A 20,551-nucleotide genomic window follows, 5' to 3' on the forward strand; every position below is an offset into this window, starting at 1 on the left:
CAAAATCGCGATTAGGGTTTTGGAGGAGGAGCAAATCTGTCGAGGACCAAAATCGCCCAGACCGTGAGTTTTACAAGGGTAGGTATGTCTTTTTTGTTGGCTTAATGTAGACAAGTGCCTAAAATGGTCTGTGCGAATAAGCCCCTATCTGGGCGAATAAGCTCGAAGTAAACAGCCTAAAATGACTGTGCGAATAAGCCAATTTATCCGGTAAGCTCATTAAGCCATAAGTAAACAGGCCCTAAGTCTCTTCAGTGATTGCTGAACATGTATTTTAACTCTTTAGAGACTGCTATACTTCAAGAAGACAAAACTCACACAAAAAAACCTTTAGCAATGTCGAAGACAGAAACTACTGATTAGATTATCTGAAGCGACATTCAGTGATTACAAGCTCGTCTACATATGTGTAAAGATTGCACAAGTTTCAGCGAATGCTGAATAGACCTCCAGTGTCATCCTAACATTCAATGATCAAATGAAGGTTACCATGCACAATTGTTTTTGTCTTGTCTTCCCACACATTAAGGACAAACCCATGCCTTTTCTAGAGTATAGAATAGTACAGAGCCACTAAGTTGACTCTATCGTGCTTACCTACTTTGTGAAAAGAAGATTGCTCATGGACAGTGATAGGAATGTTGACTGTGGCAAAAGACAAGCTTTCATCCAAAAGCTTGACACATGTTATGTACCTTCTGAATTGCATTTAATGCAATGGGTATAAATAGTTGAGTGCTCTCTACTCAATTATCACTCTTCCTCTCTAAGAAACTTACCTGTTGGGTTTAAGTTGTGCTTAATTGTTGTATTCAAGTGTTTCTCCTTTGTAAATTTTGTCTTTAATGCTTTGTAGGTATAAATAGTCTTTCCTTTGTAATTTATGTTAGGACTGAAAATCAGTGTAAAATGGTATTCCTCTTGAAAGTTTATTTTGTCTATAATTGTATAAAAATTATCGTGTTTGACTATTCTTAGACTGTTTGACTTTTACTTTGTCAAGAGGTTTGACCCTATATAAAGGGTGATGTCTTTGTAATTTTAGAGGGATTCTAATTGTAATATCATTTACGTAATAGTGAAGTTTGAACAAGTTGTGGGTGTTGACTTTCTCTCTCTCTTCTCCTACATGTTTTTAATAGAAAACATCTTCTGCCATTGATGTTCTTGAAGGATTTACATAAAGATTGATTATTTGGGACTTATAATTGGTATCAGAGCAGATTTGCAGGAATTTTGATTGAAGAAATTGTCAAGAATAGCACAATTTTCTGGAAATTTTATGATTTTGTTCTTGAAGTTCATCTCTAATCTTTATAAATTTTCTCTCAAATTTCTCATTTGTGGATGTTTAGTTGTTAAAATTGTGATCGATGTGTATGGTTTTACATCGTGATTCATTGTTGTTCTTTTGATTTTGCTTTTTGATCATCGATTTTAAAGTTTTGAAGAGTTTATGAATTTTGAAGTTTTTAGTGTTCTTATGAAGATTCTTCAAAAAGTTAGATTTTGATCCAATTTTTTCTGAGTTTTTGTGTTTGTGTGTTGTTTTGATCCAAGTTTGATTTACATTTGTGTTTGAATCTTGTTAGCCTACCTCTTGACCAAATAAGACTGTTTGATGACCTGTTTGATGACTGGATTAACACCTTGCTTTGAGCAGACTTTGAGTGATTTATTCTTCACTTCCTTGACCGATTTAGAAGCTGCTTTGAGCGGACTACATCATGCAGTGAGCGATTTATATCTTCTTGAAGCAGGCGATTTACTTGATCTGTTGAGCAGCCTTACATCTTGAGCGATTTACTTAGTGAGTTGATGAGGTGAGCGGTTTAGGTTGTTTGTTCAGCGGTTTTAATAGTTTAGTATTGAGCGATTTCATGAGTGTAGTGAGCGGATTATCCCTCATGCAGCAGGCGATTTACTTGATCATGCAGTAAGTGGTTTAAGCTGTTAAGTGACCGGATTAAGGATCTGTAGTAAACGGATTAAGTTCATACAGTGAACGGACTTGACCCTGCATAGTGAGCAGTTTAGGCTATTTCTTGATCGGATAAGAAATGGTGGTGTGCGATTTAGATCCATAAGGTGTGCGATTTAAAGGCTGAGTTTTAAGTGGATTAAGACCATACAGTGAACTGTTTTGAGTTGTTTAAATCACTCCTTGAGCGGATTAAACCTTGAGCGGGTTAAGCATAGTAGTGAGCGGTTTAGAATCAGGCAGTAAGTGTGGTGAGCGATGTATTTCACATATTGAGCGGTTTAGACTTCAAGCTTGAGCGACTTAGGCTGTAAGAGTTGACCGGTTAAGAAACAGTCTTGACCGGATTATCTTCAAGCAGTAAGCGATTGAGAAGTTTGCTGTGAGCGGTTTAGGCTAGTACTTGATCAGATTAAGGAACCTTGGTGAGCGATTTATAGGTTAGCTGTGAGCGATTTAATGTTGTGAATTGAGTGGACTAATGCAGTGTATTGAGTGATAACAGATTGAGCGATTTAAGGGCTGCTTGGTGACAGGATTAGAAAGCAAGTTTTGAAAGGATTTCATGCAATATAGTGTTTCATGCAGTGACTATTGTACAACATACACTGTGCGATATTCTTCCATGCATTGAGCAATTTAGAGTGAGCTGTCTTGAGCGAATTAGAGAGCCTGTAGTGAGCGATTTAGAGGGTTGTTCATTGAGCGGTTAAGAGTCTTGCTTTGAGCGATTTAAAACAGTTTTGCAGATTCTGGTTTGAGCGATTTATGTTAGACTTTGAACGATCTTAACCAGATTTAGACTTCACTTTTTGAGCGATATATATCTAGTGTTTCAACTTTGACCGGATAAGGACTTGAGTGGTAAGCAATTTAGACAGTGTTATATTTCATGCTTTGAGTGACTATTCTGTTTGGAATCCAAGCTTTTTGTTCATAAGTCTGTTTTACTTGGTTACCTTGTCTTGATTTAGTTTTTGTATCAAATTTATTTGTTCAAAGATCATATTGTTGATTGAATTTCTTGGAATTGTGTGATTTTTTTTTAAGTGTATTTCTTTAATCATTTTTCTTAAACTGCATAGATTCTTCAGTTAATCAATCTTAATTTTCTTAATGGTAGATTTTCTTCAGAAAGAGAATAAGGAGTTGAAAGAGAGAATTACAGAGTTGGAAAAGAGCTTACAGAGTTATAAGGAGAAATATCTTAACATGTTTTACGAGAATCATGCTAATGTAGAATTTATTGCGAATTTACAAAAAGAGCATAAAGTAGCATTGGAAAAAGTTGAGAATGATTTCATGAATAAGATGAATAAACTTGAGAAAAYTCTRAGTTYTGTRAGGAAWGACTRYGATAATGATTTGAAAACTWGGAGTAAAGCTAATAAAGATATGTTTAAKAAACTTCAAGAGATGCAAACTGAGAAGAATCCTTTTGGGAAGAATAGTAAAGAGACAAAGGACTTATCTGATAAATCCTATAAATCTGACAGTGAGTTGAGTGAGTTACAGAAATTACTGGAGTTAGAGAAGGAAAAAGCTCTGAAAGCTGAGAAGAGTTTAAGTTCTGAAAGAATAGAATTTGGAAAAGAGAAGAAGAGAATGTGTGAATTAGAGAAAAGGTTTGGAGCTGAACGCATATCTTTTGAAGATAAGATAAACTCTCTGGAGCTAAACGCCAAAATGCTGTTAAAGCAAATATCTGATTTTGAGCAGCTGATCATCTTGGAACGTGCCAAGAATAATAAAGAGAAGAAAGACATCACAGAAGACTGTCAGAACCAAATACAAAAATTATCTGAAAGCATTGCTCTGAAGTAGAAGATTTTAGAAGAAGATATGAAGCAATTTGCTCTTGATAAGAGGAATACTATAAAGAAACATACAACAATTGCTAAAGAGCTTGCTAATAAGAAAAAGGTGGTTTGACATTGCTTCTGAGAATGATAAGAGCAGCTCAGATGAAGGAAAAAAAGAGTTAATAAATCAGAAGAGAAAGTTTGAAATGCTTCAGAAGAAGTTAGAAGGTAAACTCCTGGATACTACAACCAAATTTTCTGATCTGAAGACAGACTTTGAGACTGAGTTGAAGATGAGAACATAACTTAAAATTAAGTTTGATTTAGTTCTGCTGAAAGAGAGCAGCTTTTACAGAAAGTCAAAGACTTTTCTTGTGCACAAAGCTCAATTGGYTCTCCATCACAGTGTAAAACTAGCTTCTATGACTGTTCCAAATCGAACAGTTATTCAAGCAGCCCTAAATCAACTGTTTCTAAGAACTATTCTAGTTCTTCTAATCAGTTTTATCAAGGGTATGTTATCGATCACCCAATAAATTTTCTAAGATTAAAAGCATTTGGGTGAATAAAGCTGATTCTGTTTCATCTCATACATCTGTTGTTACTAACTCTGTTCTTCCTTGCATTGTGGGATCCACTAATGATCTGATCAATCTTAGCAAGAGAAGAATTATGTGCTCAACATGCAGAACCGATGAATTTGTCAGTAAGAAAAAGTTCAACAGGTGGCATGGAGATAACAGCTATCAGAACAGTTGGAAAGGTAAGATCAGGTATGATCATAATAACTGGTATGGGTCATATTTTATTTCTGATCATCCTGTTCAAAGTGCTAAAAAGAATACATCAAATAGAAATAGATGGTTTGGAAGTTACAACATACCCCAGCCCGTAACTAACAAAATAGGACCCAAATTCATTTGGGTACCAAAATCTATTTAATCTGGCTTTGCAGGTGTGTCATTACTGTGCTGATCAGAATATCATATCTGTGATACACTAATGCAGGGGGAGTTGTAGTCTGTTCCAAAAAGGCTTATGAACAATTCAGTTCAGGACACGTGCTTTATCGAGTGTGGTTTCTAAACACACAGTTTAGGACCCGTGCTAAACATGTTTCTATTTTTTTTGAGCAGAATCGAAATATTACTTAAATCTACTTTCTAGGGGGAGTCTCTAGAAAGTTCAATAAATATTTTTTGGAAAATAATTTTTTTTGGGAAACGAGTACATTTTCTGAACAGGTATTTCCTGAGATTTTACTTGTGTAATTTCTCATCGATCATTACTCCAATACCTGTTTCAGCTATTCTTCAAACCGTTATTATCACGTCTCTTATATATAAATGATTTTTGGTGATAATACACTTGTTTGTATTCAAATGTTGATTTTTCTGATTTTGTTTTTCCTTGATTGATATACATTTCATTTTTTTAATCAGAATCTGTAAACTCGTACTTACAGATCTTCATTCATTTCTCTCGCAAACTGAGTAATCTGATCATTGTCGCATCATTCCTTCATTGTTTGTGCTTACACGATATATTTTTTCTTGATCAATTTTATCTGATCATTGTGCTTAACAGAAATAACAGTTTGATCAATCATTGTGATCAAATGAGCATATTGTTAAAATTTAGGAGGGACTGAGTGCTTATCAGAAATACCTCAATGGAATGTCCGAACCGACAAACCTACCCATGAGGACAACCATATCTGAGTGAACTTTATATACAAAAGGGTTTGTGTGCTGACACTAAAATGAAAATGAGAGGGGTAGTTGCTGTGAGCTGAAAGAATTGACGAGAGCTGTGTCAGGATTAAAAGAATATGGGAATCCTTTTCCAAACTTCTAAAATCCGGGCATACCACACAATCTATTAGTTCTCAATTCTTTCGAGACTAATATTGAAAAAGGCAAAGCCCAGGCCAATTCTTGTCACAACCCCACCAGCTACTCATTTATCTCTCAAAAGATAAGTGTTTCAATAACACTTGGGGCACGCAGCTCGTCATCTATCAATTTCTCATTCGGAGAAAGTTGATCTTGAATCTAAAGGAAATATGTCCCCTCTTCCAGTCTTTTTGATCACTAATTGGGTCTGATAAATTTGTGTAGTCCACACGGTTTATCTTTTTGAGCTTTAACAGAAGCATTAGTTGCTTTATCTTTCTACACTACACAAATTTTGCATTTTATACGTTATTTTGCCAAAAACATTCATAGATATGTTATTATTAAGCTATCGATGATTGAATGAAAGACCTGGTGAGATGAGCATCATAAAGTCTCATATATACAGTACATCCGTTGTACTGAGTATATCTGTTATACTCACAGGTCAATCTTTTTATAAGATTGAAAACAAWTTCATACATTGAAATTGGTTGTTATCTTCCCATTCCCTTAATCTGAAAAGATTAAACAAGTGGATTTGAAAAGATCTACTTACAATTTCATGAATTGACGGCTTATGCGGAGGATTTCATTCATTCTTGTATATGATGTAATGATTCACATTTCATCATAAGGGGGAGATGTAATAATGAATGAAATGTCCAATTCTGAACATTTTAAAGGGAATTTGATGTACAGATCAAGGGGGAGTAACAACAAAGATCGACAAAAGACTCAAAAGGAGGGCAACTGGAGATGATTACAAAAGATTATTCCGATGCTAAAATGTCTGAGAGTTGTTGAATGTGAAGATCATCATTACAACAATTTACTGATAGAGATTTCTCGTCGTAAAAGAATGTTTATGATCTTATTTGAAGAAATTCATTATTGGGGAGAATGTTTAAAATTTGTTCGTTATTGTTTCTGATCTACATTGTCAAAAGAGAAGATCATTGCGGTTCTACATTCAAGGGGGAGAATGTTAGAAGATCATTCTCAACAAATGATTGTCTGAAGGTTCAAGTTGAAGATTGTTTTTAAAGAAGACATAGTGTGCTTAAAGCTTCAAAGTTCAAAAGAGGTTCAACGTGCGCAAATTCTTTCAAGTCTGAATACAAAGGGGGAGAATGTTAGGATTGAAAATCAGTGTAAAATTATATTCGTCTTGAAAGTTTATTTTGTCTATAATTGTATAAAAGTCATCGTGTTTGACTTTTCTTAGACTGTTTGACTTTGACTTTGTCTAGAGGTTTGACTCTATATAAAGGGTGATGTCTTTGTAATTTTAGAGGGATTCTAATTGTAATATCATTTACGTAATAGTGAAGTTTGACCAAGTTGTGGGTGTTGACTTTCTCTCTCTCTTCTCCTACATGTTCTTAATAGAAAACATCTTTTGCCATTGATGTTCTTGAAGGATTTACATGAAGATTGTTTATTTGGGACTTATAATTGTAGTAAGTTGAACTCATTTGTAATCTTCTAAGAATTTGAATACAATTACTTTTAATGAAAATTCTCTCTAATATTCAATATTCTGTTCTCGATTGATGTTAATCTGATTGAAGATTTAGGATTCACATTTGGTATCAGAGCAAATTGTAGCGATTTTGATTCGAAAATCTGCACATAAATCTGGATTAATCTGGAATGTTACACAAAATTCAGACTGTTCTTGCTGTGTTCTTGAGGATTCTTGAATATATTCTTCATATTTTCTTCTGAAATCATCTAATGTTTGTAGTTTGATCATAGATTTACTGCATGTTTTGTACGAATTATTGTTTTTGAATCACCTTGTTCAAACAATCTGTGTAATTGATTGATTTAGTATCAAAATTTGAAGATTTTTGAAGTTTTTGGACTGAGTTTTTTCGTATAAAAAGTTCATAATTTTTGTGTGTTTGATCGATGTTTTGGTGAATTCTTGATAAAAATTGTGTTTGTTGCTCATCGCTCATTGAAGATATTCATCGAGCGATTTAAATTTTTATCCGGTCATTGTATATTGTCTGTTGTCCGAATTAGTGGTATCCGGCGAAGATTTTTTGTGTTTAGATATTCATCGGTTAAAGTGTTGTACGAATTGTTATCCGAAGTGCAAAGTTGTGTATTGCTTGTGATTAGTGATTTGTATCCGGTAAGTGCTTTGTCCAGATTCAATGTTTTCCGGTGAAAGATTCATCCGGATTCGTTTATGTGATAATCTCAAGTGTTGCATTTTGTTTGTGTGACATCTGGATTGTATTTTGTCTGTATTCGTGTTTCATTCGGATAATAGTTTCTTTATATTGTCTTTTTTCAAATCTAAGTGTCCGAATACACTTTGTTCGGAGACAATCTTATTCAATCTGTCTGATATCACTGTCCGGAGAACTTCTATCCGGAGATCCTTAATCCGGATAAGTGTGATTTGTTTAATTGATTGTATAAGTGATTGCATGAAAATTTCTGTGTGTGGATTTATTGATAAATTTTTCGAATATTAATTTTTGAATCAAAATTTTGAACTACAAAGATCCATTATCTTAAATCAGATATAATGAGTTCAAAAGAAGCTATGGCAATTGGAACAGATACAAAACCACTTGTTCTATTCAGATGTGATTACAACAAGTGGAAAGATAGGTTTCTGAACTTTATAGAAAGACAGAAGGAAGGAGAGTTGATTTTGGAATCATTGATGGCTGGTCCAGCCATATTCTAGAAGGAAATACCAGCAGTACCGGAACAAAACAGACCTACTGTTGGTCCCGTTAGGGTCTACAAGATGTGTATAACAGTTTGTAGAAGGGGGGGATAAATACAAATACAGTAACTTTTCAAATTTAAAATATATATTGATAAAGAAGGATCAATACAGATTTTACAAGATTGTTTGCGGATAGATAAGGTAAATAAAACCTATCTAAACAATCTAAAGTTACACACTAATTCTTAGCAAATAAAGAAAATATTTCCTGTTAAAAACTTAGAAGAAAGTAAGTTATATCTGGGAGAGAATTATTTAGAATACAACAAAGAGATTCTAACATGCTCTTGAAGATGAGCGTACTGTGTTCTTAGATGTGTGTGTTCTTTTACTTAAGCATAAGTAAGTTCAGAGTTTGGAGTATCTCTGCATGGAGATAGAACATGTCTATTTATACCCATTGCATTAAATGCACATTTAATGCAACGTGGTATGGTTATAACACGTGTCAAGCGTTTAGAGAAAGACTTGTCATTTGCTACAATGAATAGTAGAAAAGCCTATTCATGAGCATACATCCTTTCACAAAGTTGGTGGCTAATAGAGTCAACTAATCGGCTCCGTACCGTACTATCTTTTAGAAAGGGTATGTGTTTGTCCTTTGTGTGTATAAGGACAAGACAAAAACAATCATGCTCAACAAGCTTTTTTTGATCGCTGAATGAGGGAATAACCTGAAGGTCTCTTCAGCATTCCCTGACGCTTGGGCAGTCTTCCCACATATGTAAACAAGGTTGTAATCACTGAATACCGCTTCTGATCACGTACTCGCCAATATCTAATCTTCAGTTTCAGTCTTCGACTTTTGCTGAAGGTTCTTTGGTGTGAGTTTTGTCTACTTGAAGTATTGGATTTACATTACAAGTTCTTCAGCGATCACTGAACAGACTCAGTGATGATTGTTGGAACTGAAAAAACAGAAACATAAATATTTCGTATAAGGAAAAAGAGATTATCATCAAATCAATGAGAGAGAGGATCAAAAATATCCCCTTATTTGATGATAAGAAGACAACATAAAGAAAGTTTTCTTATCAAATAATAGTAAGTAAAAGTGACATATAAAGTACATGTCCATTTTTAACTATTTTGGGATATGTTTCAGTGAGTCAGTCTTTACTTAAACAAATTTCTTAAGTTAAGTCTAAGAAAAGTTACTAGAAGGGAAACTGAAAGTAAAAGCTTATTCACTGACTTATAGATTGCCAGTGAATGTAAAAGTAACACTGGAACTCATAGACTTGTGTCCCTATTATTTTTTAAGGGATCATTATCAGTGATGCACAACAATACTTATATTAATTTCATGGGAAATATTACAAGATGTTCAGTACATGTCTAAACCTTACAAAGTATAAGATTAATCACTGAAAGTGGACATAGTAAGTAGGTTACAATACATGGACAATATTACAAAGAAAATAAACTAGTCTAAGTTGTTTAGATTAATGTAGCCAGGTACATCTTCTCCAAGCTTCTTTTGATGTAGGAATTCCCTTCGTATCATTCGGTCCATAATCCTTCCTTTCAAGTCATCATCTAGCTAGAATGTAAAATATACGAGGTGTTCCATATGGGCATTGGTGTAACTCAGACATTCTCTGAAATCTTACTTCACCTTCATAGTCAAGTAATACAACTCCTAACTCAGGTTTGAAGTGCACAGTGTTGGGTGCATAAGGACCCTTTGCTGGCAGTTCAAGATTCAACGTAGAGATGTCTAGACTCTCACGATCCTTCAGGACTTCATCGAAGGAGAACTTTGTTTCATGTTCGTTCCTCAGGGATGGTCCATCATTAGGACTAGAGGGTCTTTTCTTCCTTCCTCCTTTCTTCAACGTTGGCCTATCAGGGACTTCGACATACCTGGACATCTTCTTGGTAAGATTATTGATGATGTCTTCAATAATCGGCTTATGTCTTGATTTGGAGCGCTGAATGGCTTGTATGATCTCTAGCCATTCGTTGTATCCATATTGGCCAAGGTAGGAAGGGTACTCGGTCACAGCATTGAGATTGTCCCTGGTGATGAGCATTGAGAGTAGCGTACCACCGTCTTTTGTCTGCTAAAGCTGACGCTCTTGATTCAATGATGACTGATTCTCTTGTTCATTTTAGCTTCGCTCCAGCGCTTGTCCCACTTAGCCAGCTTCAGATTTTTCTCGTGCTCAGCTTCTGCAAGAGATAGTAGCTTAGCTTGGGCTTGGACAACGTTCACCTTCTTTTTAGAATTTCTCTTTGGAAGAATTTTCTCAGCTAGAGACTTGGCCAGCTTTAGGCTGTCCTCAGTCTACTTCTTCTGAAGCTCTAGCTCTTCTTCAACTTTTAATGCCTCGAGTCTTTCAGCTTCTGTCAGGAAGTCAAACTCACCACCACTAGAGTTACGAAGAGGAATTTTTCCTCTAATCTGGTCGAGTGACTCTCTTAGCTGAGTCATCTGCTGGTCGGTAAAAGTGATGAAGATAGGGTTCTTAGGGACCTATTCCAGCTGACTGCAAGTAGTAGAAGGAATATCAAGTTGATAGAGGGAGGTGATGACTACCTGAGAGGAAGAGTCATCATACAAGGGTTGAGGGTGTTGAAATAGTACCTTCAGATTCCTTTCTTCAGCGACTCCTTTGCCTTTCGATGAAGGGCCCTGGTTCTTTTCAGGCGCTAACTCTTCTTCCCTTTGCTTCCCTTAGGATGCGGAATCCATGAGGGCAACTCCTTTGGTGGCGGTTGTTGGACGTTGGAACTGGATGGTGAAGTCATCTTCATCATCATCGTCGTCATCGCCATCAAGATCACTGCAGGAGTTTGGAAGATCAGGTTCATCACCTTCATCATCGTCTTCTTCATCAACTTCTTCTTCCACATCACCAGCAACAGGTGTAGAGGTGATGGGAAGGTCATCATCACGAGAGATGACATCAACTTCCTTAGCTATAGCAGCTTCACCGGAGGTTGGGATATCACAAGCAACCTCAGCTTCAACTTCGTTGGTTGCTGGTTCATCAGATGGTCGAGCAGCAGCGTTGGACCTCATCTCCCCCTCTCTGGCTAAGGCTTGAAAGATATGCCAGAGAGTTGGTCCACGCTTTGAAGCTGGAGAACCATCATCTCTTCTAGCCGCATCAGAGCGCTGGCTAGGTTGGTCGTCGTTTCTCGCGTCTCATTGAGCTAAGCACGATCATCAGCGGTGAAAGAGGGAGGGATCACTGGTGCTGGTTGGTGAAGTCCGGAGGAGCTCCGTCTGCTAGAAAGACTGAGCCTGAGCTTCATCAGCGCTGCTAGAGAGAGTAGCGATGGCTTCAGCATTGGCTCGAACAACCTCTTGAAGAGAGAAGAACTGGCCCTTTACTTCTTGAACTTTAGCTTTGACAGCTGAGAGGTCCGCAGCAAAATCAACCTTGCAAGGCATGTCTTGATGAACTTCGTTCATCTTATAGAAAATGGTATCAACGGTTAGGAGGAGGAGCTTGACATCAGAAGCCATGTAATAATCTTCATCATCTTCGTCGTACTCTTCTACTTCTTCGTCCATGGATTGACATGTAGAAGGACCTAAAAGAGATGGAGAGTGAGCAAATAGAAGCTAGGGGTTAGAAAAAGTGAAGGGGTAGGAAGATGGAGTATCTGAGGGGACATCAACGACATCCAAATGATTATCCCTGGCTTGTTCCACGATGCCCTCGAGAGGATGAGCATCTGTATAGTGTGGAGCCTTGAAAGGAGCAACCTCAGGTCCAGTGGCGTGTGTCTCATCATCATGGAGGACATTTGCTGATGAATCATGAACACGTGTAGCGACCAAAGAAGGAGGAGAAGAGAAGATGGCTGAGAGAACTTGTGGGTGGTCAGCGGTGGCGGCGCTGATACTCACACCTTCAGTGAGTTGAGTCACTGAGGCGGTTAGGGTAGGTACCACTGATACGACAGTAATTTCAGGGATCACCGAAGAGCTTGGGAAGCTAGTTGAAAGTGCCTTAGGGGTAAGGCTAGTTTCAATAGCTGAGACTTGTCGAGAGGTCACAGCCAGAGATATGGCTATCCCCTTTTTGGCTTTCATGGCTCTCTGAGGAGAACCAAGAGTTGGTTAAGAAGGTCGTTTGGAAGAAGGGGTTTTGGTGGCTGGGATAGATGCAGGGGGTTTTGCCTTTGTCTTCACCACCTGAGGAGGCGAAGGAGGAGAGAAGTGCACCACTGAGGAGAGTGCGACATCTCCTTCCTTAAGCCTATGATCCAGAATCCTGGACCCTAGCCTGCACACCGGGAGGTTACCTTCCTTGGAATATTTTTTGCCAAAAATCTTGGCAAAAACCATGGAGAGAAACCTGGTGTGAGGAACCACCTTTTCTCGCTCGCGTTTTTTATGTTTTAGCACCAGGTCATCAAAAATGACCACAACATAATTTATAGCACGGCGCTGAATCGAGGATACACCAACGTCAGGGCGACACGAGAGGCCTGATCCTGTCTGCCAGTTTTCCCACCCATTGATTGTATGTAGTGGGAGAACAGGTACTGCCAAACAGCTGACATCCTGTTCTTCTCGATGGGCTCGTTAGTGTCCTTCTTCAGTGGCAATTGATAGCCAATGACGTCGAGACAGGCGATGATCTCGAATGTAGAGGGCTCGCTGTCGAAGGGGCCTTTTGGGAAACGTTGAGCGTGCCTCATGGTGGCCATGCCAAAGTTCACAGTCATACGGTTGAAGGTGAAGGTGATTTTCTCCATCTGTCAGCCGTGCTTGTCTTCTTCTTGCACCACTTCAGTAGTAAACCAGAATTGTTGAAGGGCTTCTCTAACCATGACAGGTTCATGGTTGAGAGCAAAGGTGACTGGGGACATTTTGAGGAAAGCAGCAGAGTCCTCATAGATTGTTTTGCTTGAAGCGATGTCATAGTTGTTAGCCTTGAAGGAAACATCTTCAATAGAGAAGTTGACATTCTTGGCAGCCATTTCTGTTTTTGGTAAGAAATAAGAGAGAAAACAGTTACTAGTAGACCAAGATTTGTTTATTGTTTTTAAGTTTTTTGAACAATAAAACTTCTTTTGAAAAATCCACAATGAAGTTTTAGGGTTTTTCAAGTAGAATACATTTTTTGAAACATGATTATAACCAAGAAAAAGAATATGTTAATAATCTTTTATGTTTGTTTTTAAAAGAACAAAGTTCTTAAAAATGACAAACATATGTTTCAATATAATGAGGAAGAACAGTTCTAAGTAACAAAGAAAAATATCGACCTTAGAGTAGTAAATGAGGTCGAGAGTAGGAGTTTCTTAGTTCTTGAGTTCTTGCTTGCAAAGAGATACAGTTTCGTCAAAAAGATTTGAAAGCGTAAAGAAAAATATGAGGAAGAGATCCTATATTTATAGGTAGGAGGATAGAGAAGCAAAGTAGGAGAGAGAAAAATATGACGGTTGAGGAAAATGCCATGATGAAAAATATGACACGATATTTATCTTTTGGTCCTTGTCCTCCTTTCTCCTACTATATAAAGGGGGAGGCTTGGCATTGTAGAGGCAAGTAATTCTAGAGAAGCAATCTTGTAAGAAACTTGAAGTAGTTTGTAAGTTACTTTGGTTGTTGGAAGTTTTTTTGGGTATAAATTAGTGTTTGGAAGTATTTTATTTTTTCTTTACATTTAAGTCTTCTTTATAATTCCTCTTTACATTTATTTCTTCTACTTTCTTTTTCTTTCTTATGCTTTATTATTTACGCAATTAATTTTTTAAGTATGGTAGGCTAAAAATATAGCTTGGGTGTTGGGTGATCTTAAAGGAAACACCGATTCCGTTGTAGAAACATAAATAATGAATCTTTACAACTACTCATTCAAGTTTTTATTGCAAAAACATCATCCATGGACAGGTTGATCACTTGTTTAAAAGTGTTAAAGTGTGTTGGATTTAGAGATAAACCAATAAGCACACGTCAACTTGAATGATATGGAAGTAAGCTCGAGAGAGTTACTTAGAATCGAGGAGACTCGTTTTCGCTCCATTTAGCTTATAAAAGGAATAGTTTCAGCCAATGTCGAGATTCCAGCCTTGCATAGAGATATGAAAACTTAATCTATGACTATGTGCCATTCTGCATCTCGAGAGAGTACCTTAAAGAAGCTATTAGTTGTAAATATAATTTATTTATAAAACATGCTATAGACCATGCTGTAGCATGCTGTCTACTTAAAAATCGGCTTAATATCTTAACATATCCCTACACCCTAAGCTCTCTTTTATTACTTGTTCACAACAGTAGTGTTAACCAACTCACCACAAATATTTCTTCGAATTCACCATATGAAATCATATCTTTATTTAGACTATTAAAACAAACTTTTATTCCTTTTCTCCTTTGACGATATTCGGTATTTTTTTACCACTTTATTACTTGTAAAAGATGATAGTGGATTGATAAGTATATACTTGCACTAGTCTCCATTTGCTAACAGTCCGAGAGATTTATTTTATATAATTCTCGTAATAAGGTTGTTCAACATAAACTTCCTCTTGAAGTTTTCCATTAAGAAAAGCGCTCTTTACATCCATTTGGTAGACTTTAAAGTCTCTATGGGCAGCAAAGGCTAGGAACAGTCGAATTGCTTCGAGTCTAACCACTGGTGCGAAGATCTCATCATAGTCGATTCTTTCTTCTTGTCTATTACCCTAAGCAATAAGTCGAGCCTTGTTACGGGTTACGACACCTTCTTCATCTAACTTGTTGCGATAGACCCACTTGGTGCCTATCACTGTCTTGTCAGATGGACGTGGGACAAGGTACTAGACTTTGTTCCTATCAAACTCAATGAGCTCCTCTTGCATGACCATGACCCAACTAGGGTCTGAGATAGCATCACCGATCTTCTTGGGTTCAACTAAGGAAAGAAAGTTGACAAAGAGACATTTATTACCTATACCACGACGAGTCTGAATATCTGCATCCCGATCACCAAGAATTTGATGAATTGGATGGTCTTTAGTCCATCACTGAGCTGTTAGAGGATTATCATCTAAGTAGATAAGTTCAAAAACAGAGGATGAGGCTTCAGCTGCAGTATCTTCAGCGATTGGAACAATTGCTAAAGGAGTCTCAGATTCAACGACTGAAATAAGTTCAGATGCTGATGGCATTTCATTCACTGATTGATCAGTGTTTGAAGTAGAAGAAGAAACACAGCTAATGGGCACAACAGCGATCTCTAAAGATGACACGTTGGTGTGACTAGCTGCAGAATGATTAATGGTTCATCTTCAGCTTCTGGGGCTTCATTGTTGAGAGAAACGCTGAAGGAAGCTTCAAGTTATCCATAATGAGAGAACATCTAACTTTCTAATTCATCGTCATCATTCAAGATGGGTTTCGAATTAGCTGACTAAGATTCATCAAAAGTGACAAGAATAGTTTCTTCTATCGTCTGTCTCCGTTTTTTGAATACTCTGAAGGCTTTGGATACTTAAGAATATCCAAGAAAGATTCCTTTATCAGCTTTGTGATCGAACTTTCCTAGTTGATCACGGTTGTTGAGAATATGACATGTGCAACCTAAGATGCGTAGAAAGCTAATAGAAGGCTTTCTTCCATGGAAAAGTTCATAAGTTGTCTTCTTGAACCTCTTAACGATCAGCGACCGATTTTGAGTGAAACAAACAGTGTTGACAGCTTCAGTCCAGAAATGAGTAGGGAGATGGGACTCGCTGAGTATTGATCGAGAAACCTCAATGATTGTTTGATTTCTCCTTTCAGCGACCCCATTTTACTGAGGATTTCTCACTAAAGAAAAGTTGTGCGAAATTCCCTTGTCCTCAAAGAAGTTATCCATAGTATTGTTTTTGAATTCAATACCATGGTCACTTCTAATAGATCGTACTTTAATGTTGTTAAGTATTTCTATTTTCTTGATGGACGATATGATGTCTTTAGGTGCTTTGCTTTTGGATCTGAGAAAGAAGACCCATGTGTACCTGGAATACTAATCAACAATGACGAGTGTATACTTCTTTCCAATAATAGATTGCACGTTGACAGGACCAAAGAGATCCATGTGCAGTAGCTGAAGAGACGCTGTCACTAAAGAGATTTGCTTTGATTTAAAGCTAGCTCTTGTTTGTTTTCCTTTCTCACATGCTGAGCAAAGAGATTCCTTTACAAAGGAGTGTTGAGGAAGACTAATGATAAGATCATTTCCAGACAACTCGCTGAGTGTCTTAAAGTTAAGATGAGAGAGTCGTTTGTGCCACAGCCAGTTGATGTCTGACGAGGCTTTAGAGAAGAAACGGTTGTTCTCAGTGATAGAAGAATCCATGTTGATGATATATACATTCTCTAGGCGAGAACTGGTCAAAGAAACCTTATCATATTTTTCATAGACATAGCATGAATTCTTGGAGAATTTCATCATGTAGTCTTTGTCACACAGCTGACTGATGCTGAGGAGGTTGTGTTTCAGTCCTTCAATGTATGCAACACGTCTGAATGTAGTTGCAGCATTTGTTAATATACCAAAAACTCCGGTATATCTTTTTCCATTACCTCCAAAGGTTACAGAAGGTCCTCTTTCTTTCTTGTAGTTGATGAGCAGGGATTTGTGTCCAGTCATGTGCCTTGAGCATCCACTATCTAGATACCATATGCCTTTGACATCATGCACAAGGGAATAGTTTAAATATGCTTTTGGTACCCATCTATTTGGGTTCATCAATGTTAGAGACTTCATCTACTGATGTTGAAGATCCAGCGTCAGCAGACGGCTTCACTGAACCTGGAGAGGTTTTAGTGGAAAGGGGAACAACCTCTGACGCTAGTGAGATAGAGTCAGTGGGTGTCTTCACTGAGCCTGATGAAGAGGCTTTAGTGGTAGGAACTACAACTTTTGATACTGAAGGCTTAGTATCAGTTGTTGTCTTCACTAAGCCTGATGAGGAGGCTCCAGTGGTTTTCTTCACTTTGGTTGATTTAGTAGCATTGGTGATTGATTTTGCTTTGGTTGATTTCTCAGACTTAGCTAATTTCTTGTCCTTAGCTGGTGGACCAGGCTTGGAGGTAGAAGGACACTTATTGGCAATGTGTGTAGTTTCACCATAGTGCTTACACTTCCTATAGCTGAAGGTAGCTTTAGGGCCAGGAAGTACCAGATTTGAAAAAAGACCAACTCCAAGTATTCCCTTCTCATTAGTTCTTGGAGGAACTTTTGAGGCTTTGGAGTCCTTAGATGAAGCATTCACCTTAAGCTGAGACATAGACTTCTGAGAGGATTTAGATTTCTTAGTCCCTGAAGAAGAAGAAGGTTTACAAGCTGAAGGAATAGATTTAGATCTATTTGACTTGTTAGTTTTCTTGGGAAGAGGTGATATAACAATGTATTTACCCTTGACTTTGCAACCTGAACTCGAAGGAGTTCCATCAAGATGACTCTCAGTTAAAGAAGACTGAGAGGAAGAAGTGTCAGGAATGGAAGAGACAAAGGTGCCAAACTTAAGCATGGACCTGTCAGTGACACTGTCTTCCTGGTCATAGGAAAATCCTAGACCATTCTTTATCTTGGTCGGGATTTGAGCATTAATGATCTCAGAGGCTTTGACAGAGGCTTTGCACCATCCTTCTATGGTAGCCTTCTCAGCCTTGAGTTCAATGATTGCTCGCTCATGCTCAACTATAGTCTGTTCGCGTCCGACAGTGATGGCTTGGTTCACAATGACATGATCCTTAAGGTTTTCTTCAACCTTGGTCAGCTTCTTGATCTTTGAATGACAAATCTTCAACTGTTCTTGAAGCTCAAGATTAAGCATTTATGCTTTAGACTTGCCATTCAGGGTATTGTGAAGGTCCACCGTCAACGTGTCTAGTGCTGATAGGCTAGAAGCAGAAGAAGAAGAAGAGGGTTCATTCGGGATACATACCTGAGCGGGTGAAGATGATGAGGGATCATTTGAAGTTGATGTCTCTGGAGCATTCTCTTTGACATCTTTAGCCATTAAGCAGAGATAGGCCGCATCTTCCTCATCAGATGATGATTCATCAAATGAATCAGCCCAATCGTGCTCTTCAGCGACAAGACCCTTGGCCTTTTGCTGGTTGTTCTTCATCTTCTTTTATTTCTCCTTTAGCTTCAGGTATTTATCATCCCTGGATTTGAAGGAGGATGGGGTTTTAAAAGATGGTGTCGCAGTCTTCTTGGATCTACATTCACAAGCAAAGTGACCTGTGCTGTGACAGTTGTAGCAGATCGTTGAAGCCTTGTCTATCTATCAGACTTTGGCTTTTCCTTTATGGTCAACGAAGAAGATCTGCGGAAGTTACTTTTATTGGCAAATCTCCTAAAATATTTAGTTAATAACGCCAGTGATTCATCAAAATCTACAAGATTAGATTCTGATACATCTTCAGAGTTAGTAGAATCTAACTCAGTAATAACAACATGAGGAAGAGAAGAAGAAAAGGAAGAGGATGGGATTTCATTTAAAGTTTCTTCAGAGATTAGAGCTAAAGGAGAGCTCTTCATTTCCCTGGAATCTTTGATTAGATTTCTTTTCAGCTGACGAGATTGCTCATGATTGAGCAAGATCCCGTAAAAAGTGCTAAGAGAGAGAGAGAGGACATGTCATTGGACACCTTGAGACACGTGGAATAAGTATCCCAAGATTCAGGAAGACATTCTAGAAACTTAGTTAAAGTTTCAGAATTATAATATTCTCTGCCTATAGTCCTTAAATCAATAAGAAGACGATTAAAACGTTGATGTACTTCAGACAACGTCTCAGCCTTTCCACATAGAAAGCTTTTATATTGCCTTACTATATTAATCTTTCTAGATTCTTGAACCTTAGAGGTTCCTTCATGTTATAACCAGGTTTGAGACAACCTAGGTTGAGGTAATTTATACATGTTTATTATGTGGATTACGTGAAATATGCATATCTAAGTAGAAATGCATGAACTATATATGTGAAATGTGAACATGATATTGTGCATGCATATATGTGAAAAGATGGCATGATATGTTTGTAATGTATACATATATGCATGTGGTGTGAAGCATACATGAGGTGGTGCATTTTGTGATAAGATATTCGGGTGGAAACATTATTCTATTATTTAAAAACTTATACCTTCATGGTTAAGAAATCATGAATTTTATAATGAAAAACCCACCACTCAAGGTTATTTCTATTGGATAAAGCTTTCACCGCCTATGAGTTTTATAATTAAAATAATCTCCACCGCCATGGTGAGAGTATTTAAAGAAATAAAAAGATAAGATTCTATCTTATCATTTCATTTGAAGAAAAATCTGTTGAAAGAGAAAAAGAGTGTTGTGGCGGTGAGAAGTGTTCTTCAACAAATCTTTTGTTCAAAGCTGTTTAAAGAGCTTGTGTTTTGCTGTGTGTTTTAAATCTGCAAAATCTGCGATTGTTAAGGTGAGTTTTTAAACTACCGTTGATTATAAACTGTGAGTTTTAAAAATACTGTTGATTATACACTGTGAGTCTTTGATGACTATAACCTTTATATATTTGGTTATATAAACTGTTGGGTTTTGATATTGGCTTTGAAGAAAAGAAGGTAAAAACTATTTTGATAGTTTAAAGGTGTTATTGTTATATGTTTGAGTATTAAAAACTGTTTTGGAAAAGATAAAGAAGAGATTGCTTCTTTAAAACAGTTTTGGAAATGAATCATGTTTTGAGGATTTAAAAGGGATATGATGTTTTTGGAAATCAWTGAAAGAATAGATTGTTCTTGAGTTTGAAAGGTTTTAATGATAAAACTGTTGGTTGAAAACTATAGAGAATATTCTTTTAAGACGATTGTGATTTTGATATGTCTTCATTCGGAATTAATCTATAGATTTTATGGATAAAACTATGAATGAAGATTCGATAAGATGGTTGTGACTGCGGTCCTTCATCCGAACTAGTTCATAGATTTTGAAGAAGAAATAAGGGTGGCATATCAAGGAGAGGTGTCCTTTGGAATAAGGGTGGCATATCAAGGAGATGTGTCTTTTGGAATAAGAGTGGCATATTAAGGAGAGGTGTCTTTTGGATATAAGGGTGGCAATTGTGTGTGAATATTATAACTCTTACTATTATGTCTTTTAAGACTATAATAGATTTGAGTCCTTAC

This window comes from Cynara cardunculus, unplaced genomic scaffold (assembly GCF_001531365.2).
Source record: "Cynara cardunculus var. scolymus isolate 2C unplaced genomic scaffold, CcrdV1 Un_Scaffold_2393, whole genome shotgun sequence".
Classification (NCBI taxonomy): Eukaryota; Viridiplantae; Streptophyta; class Magnoliopsida; order Asterales; family Asteraceae; genus Cynara; species Cynara cardunculus.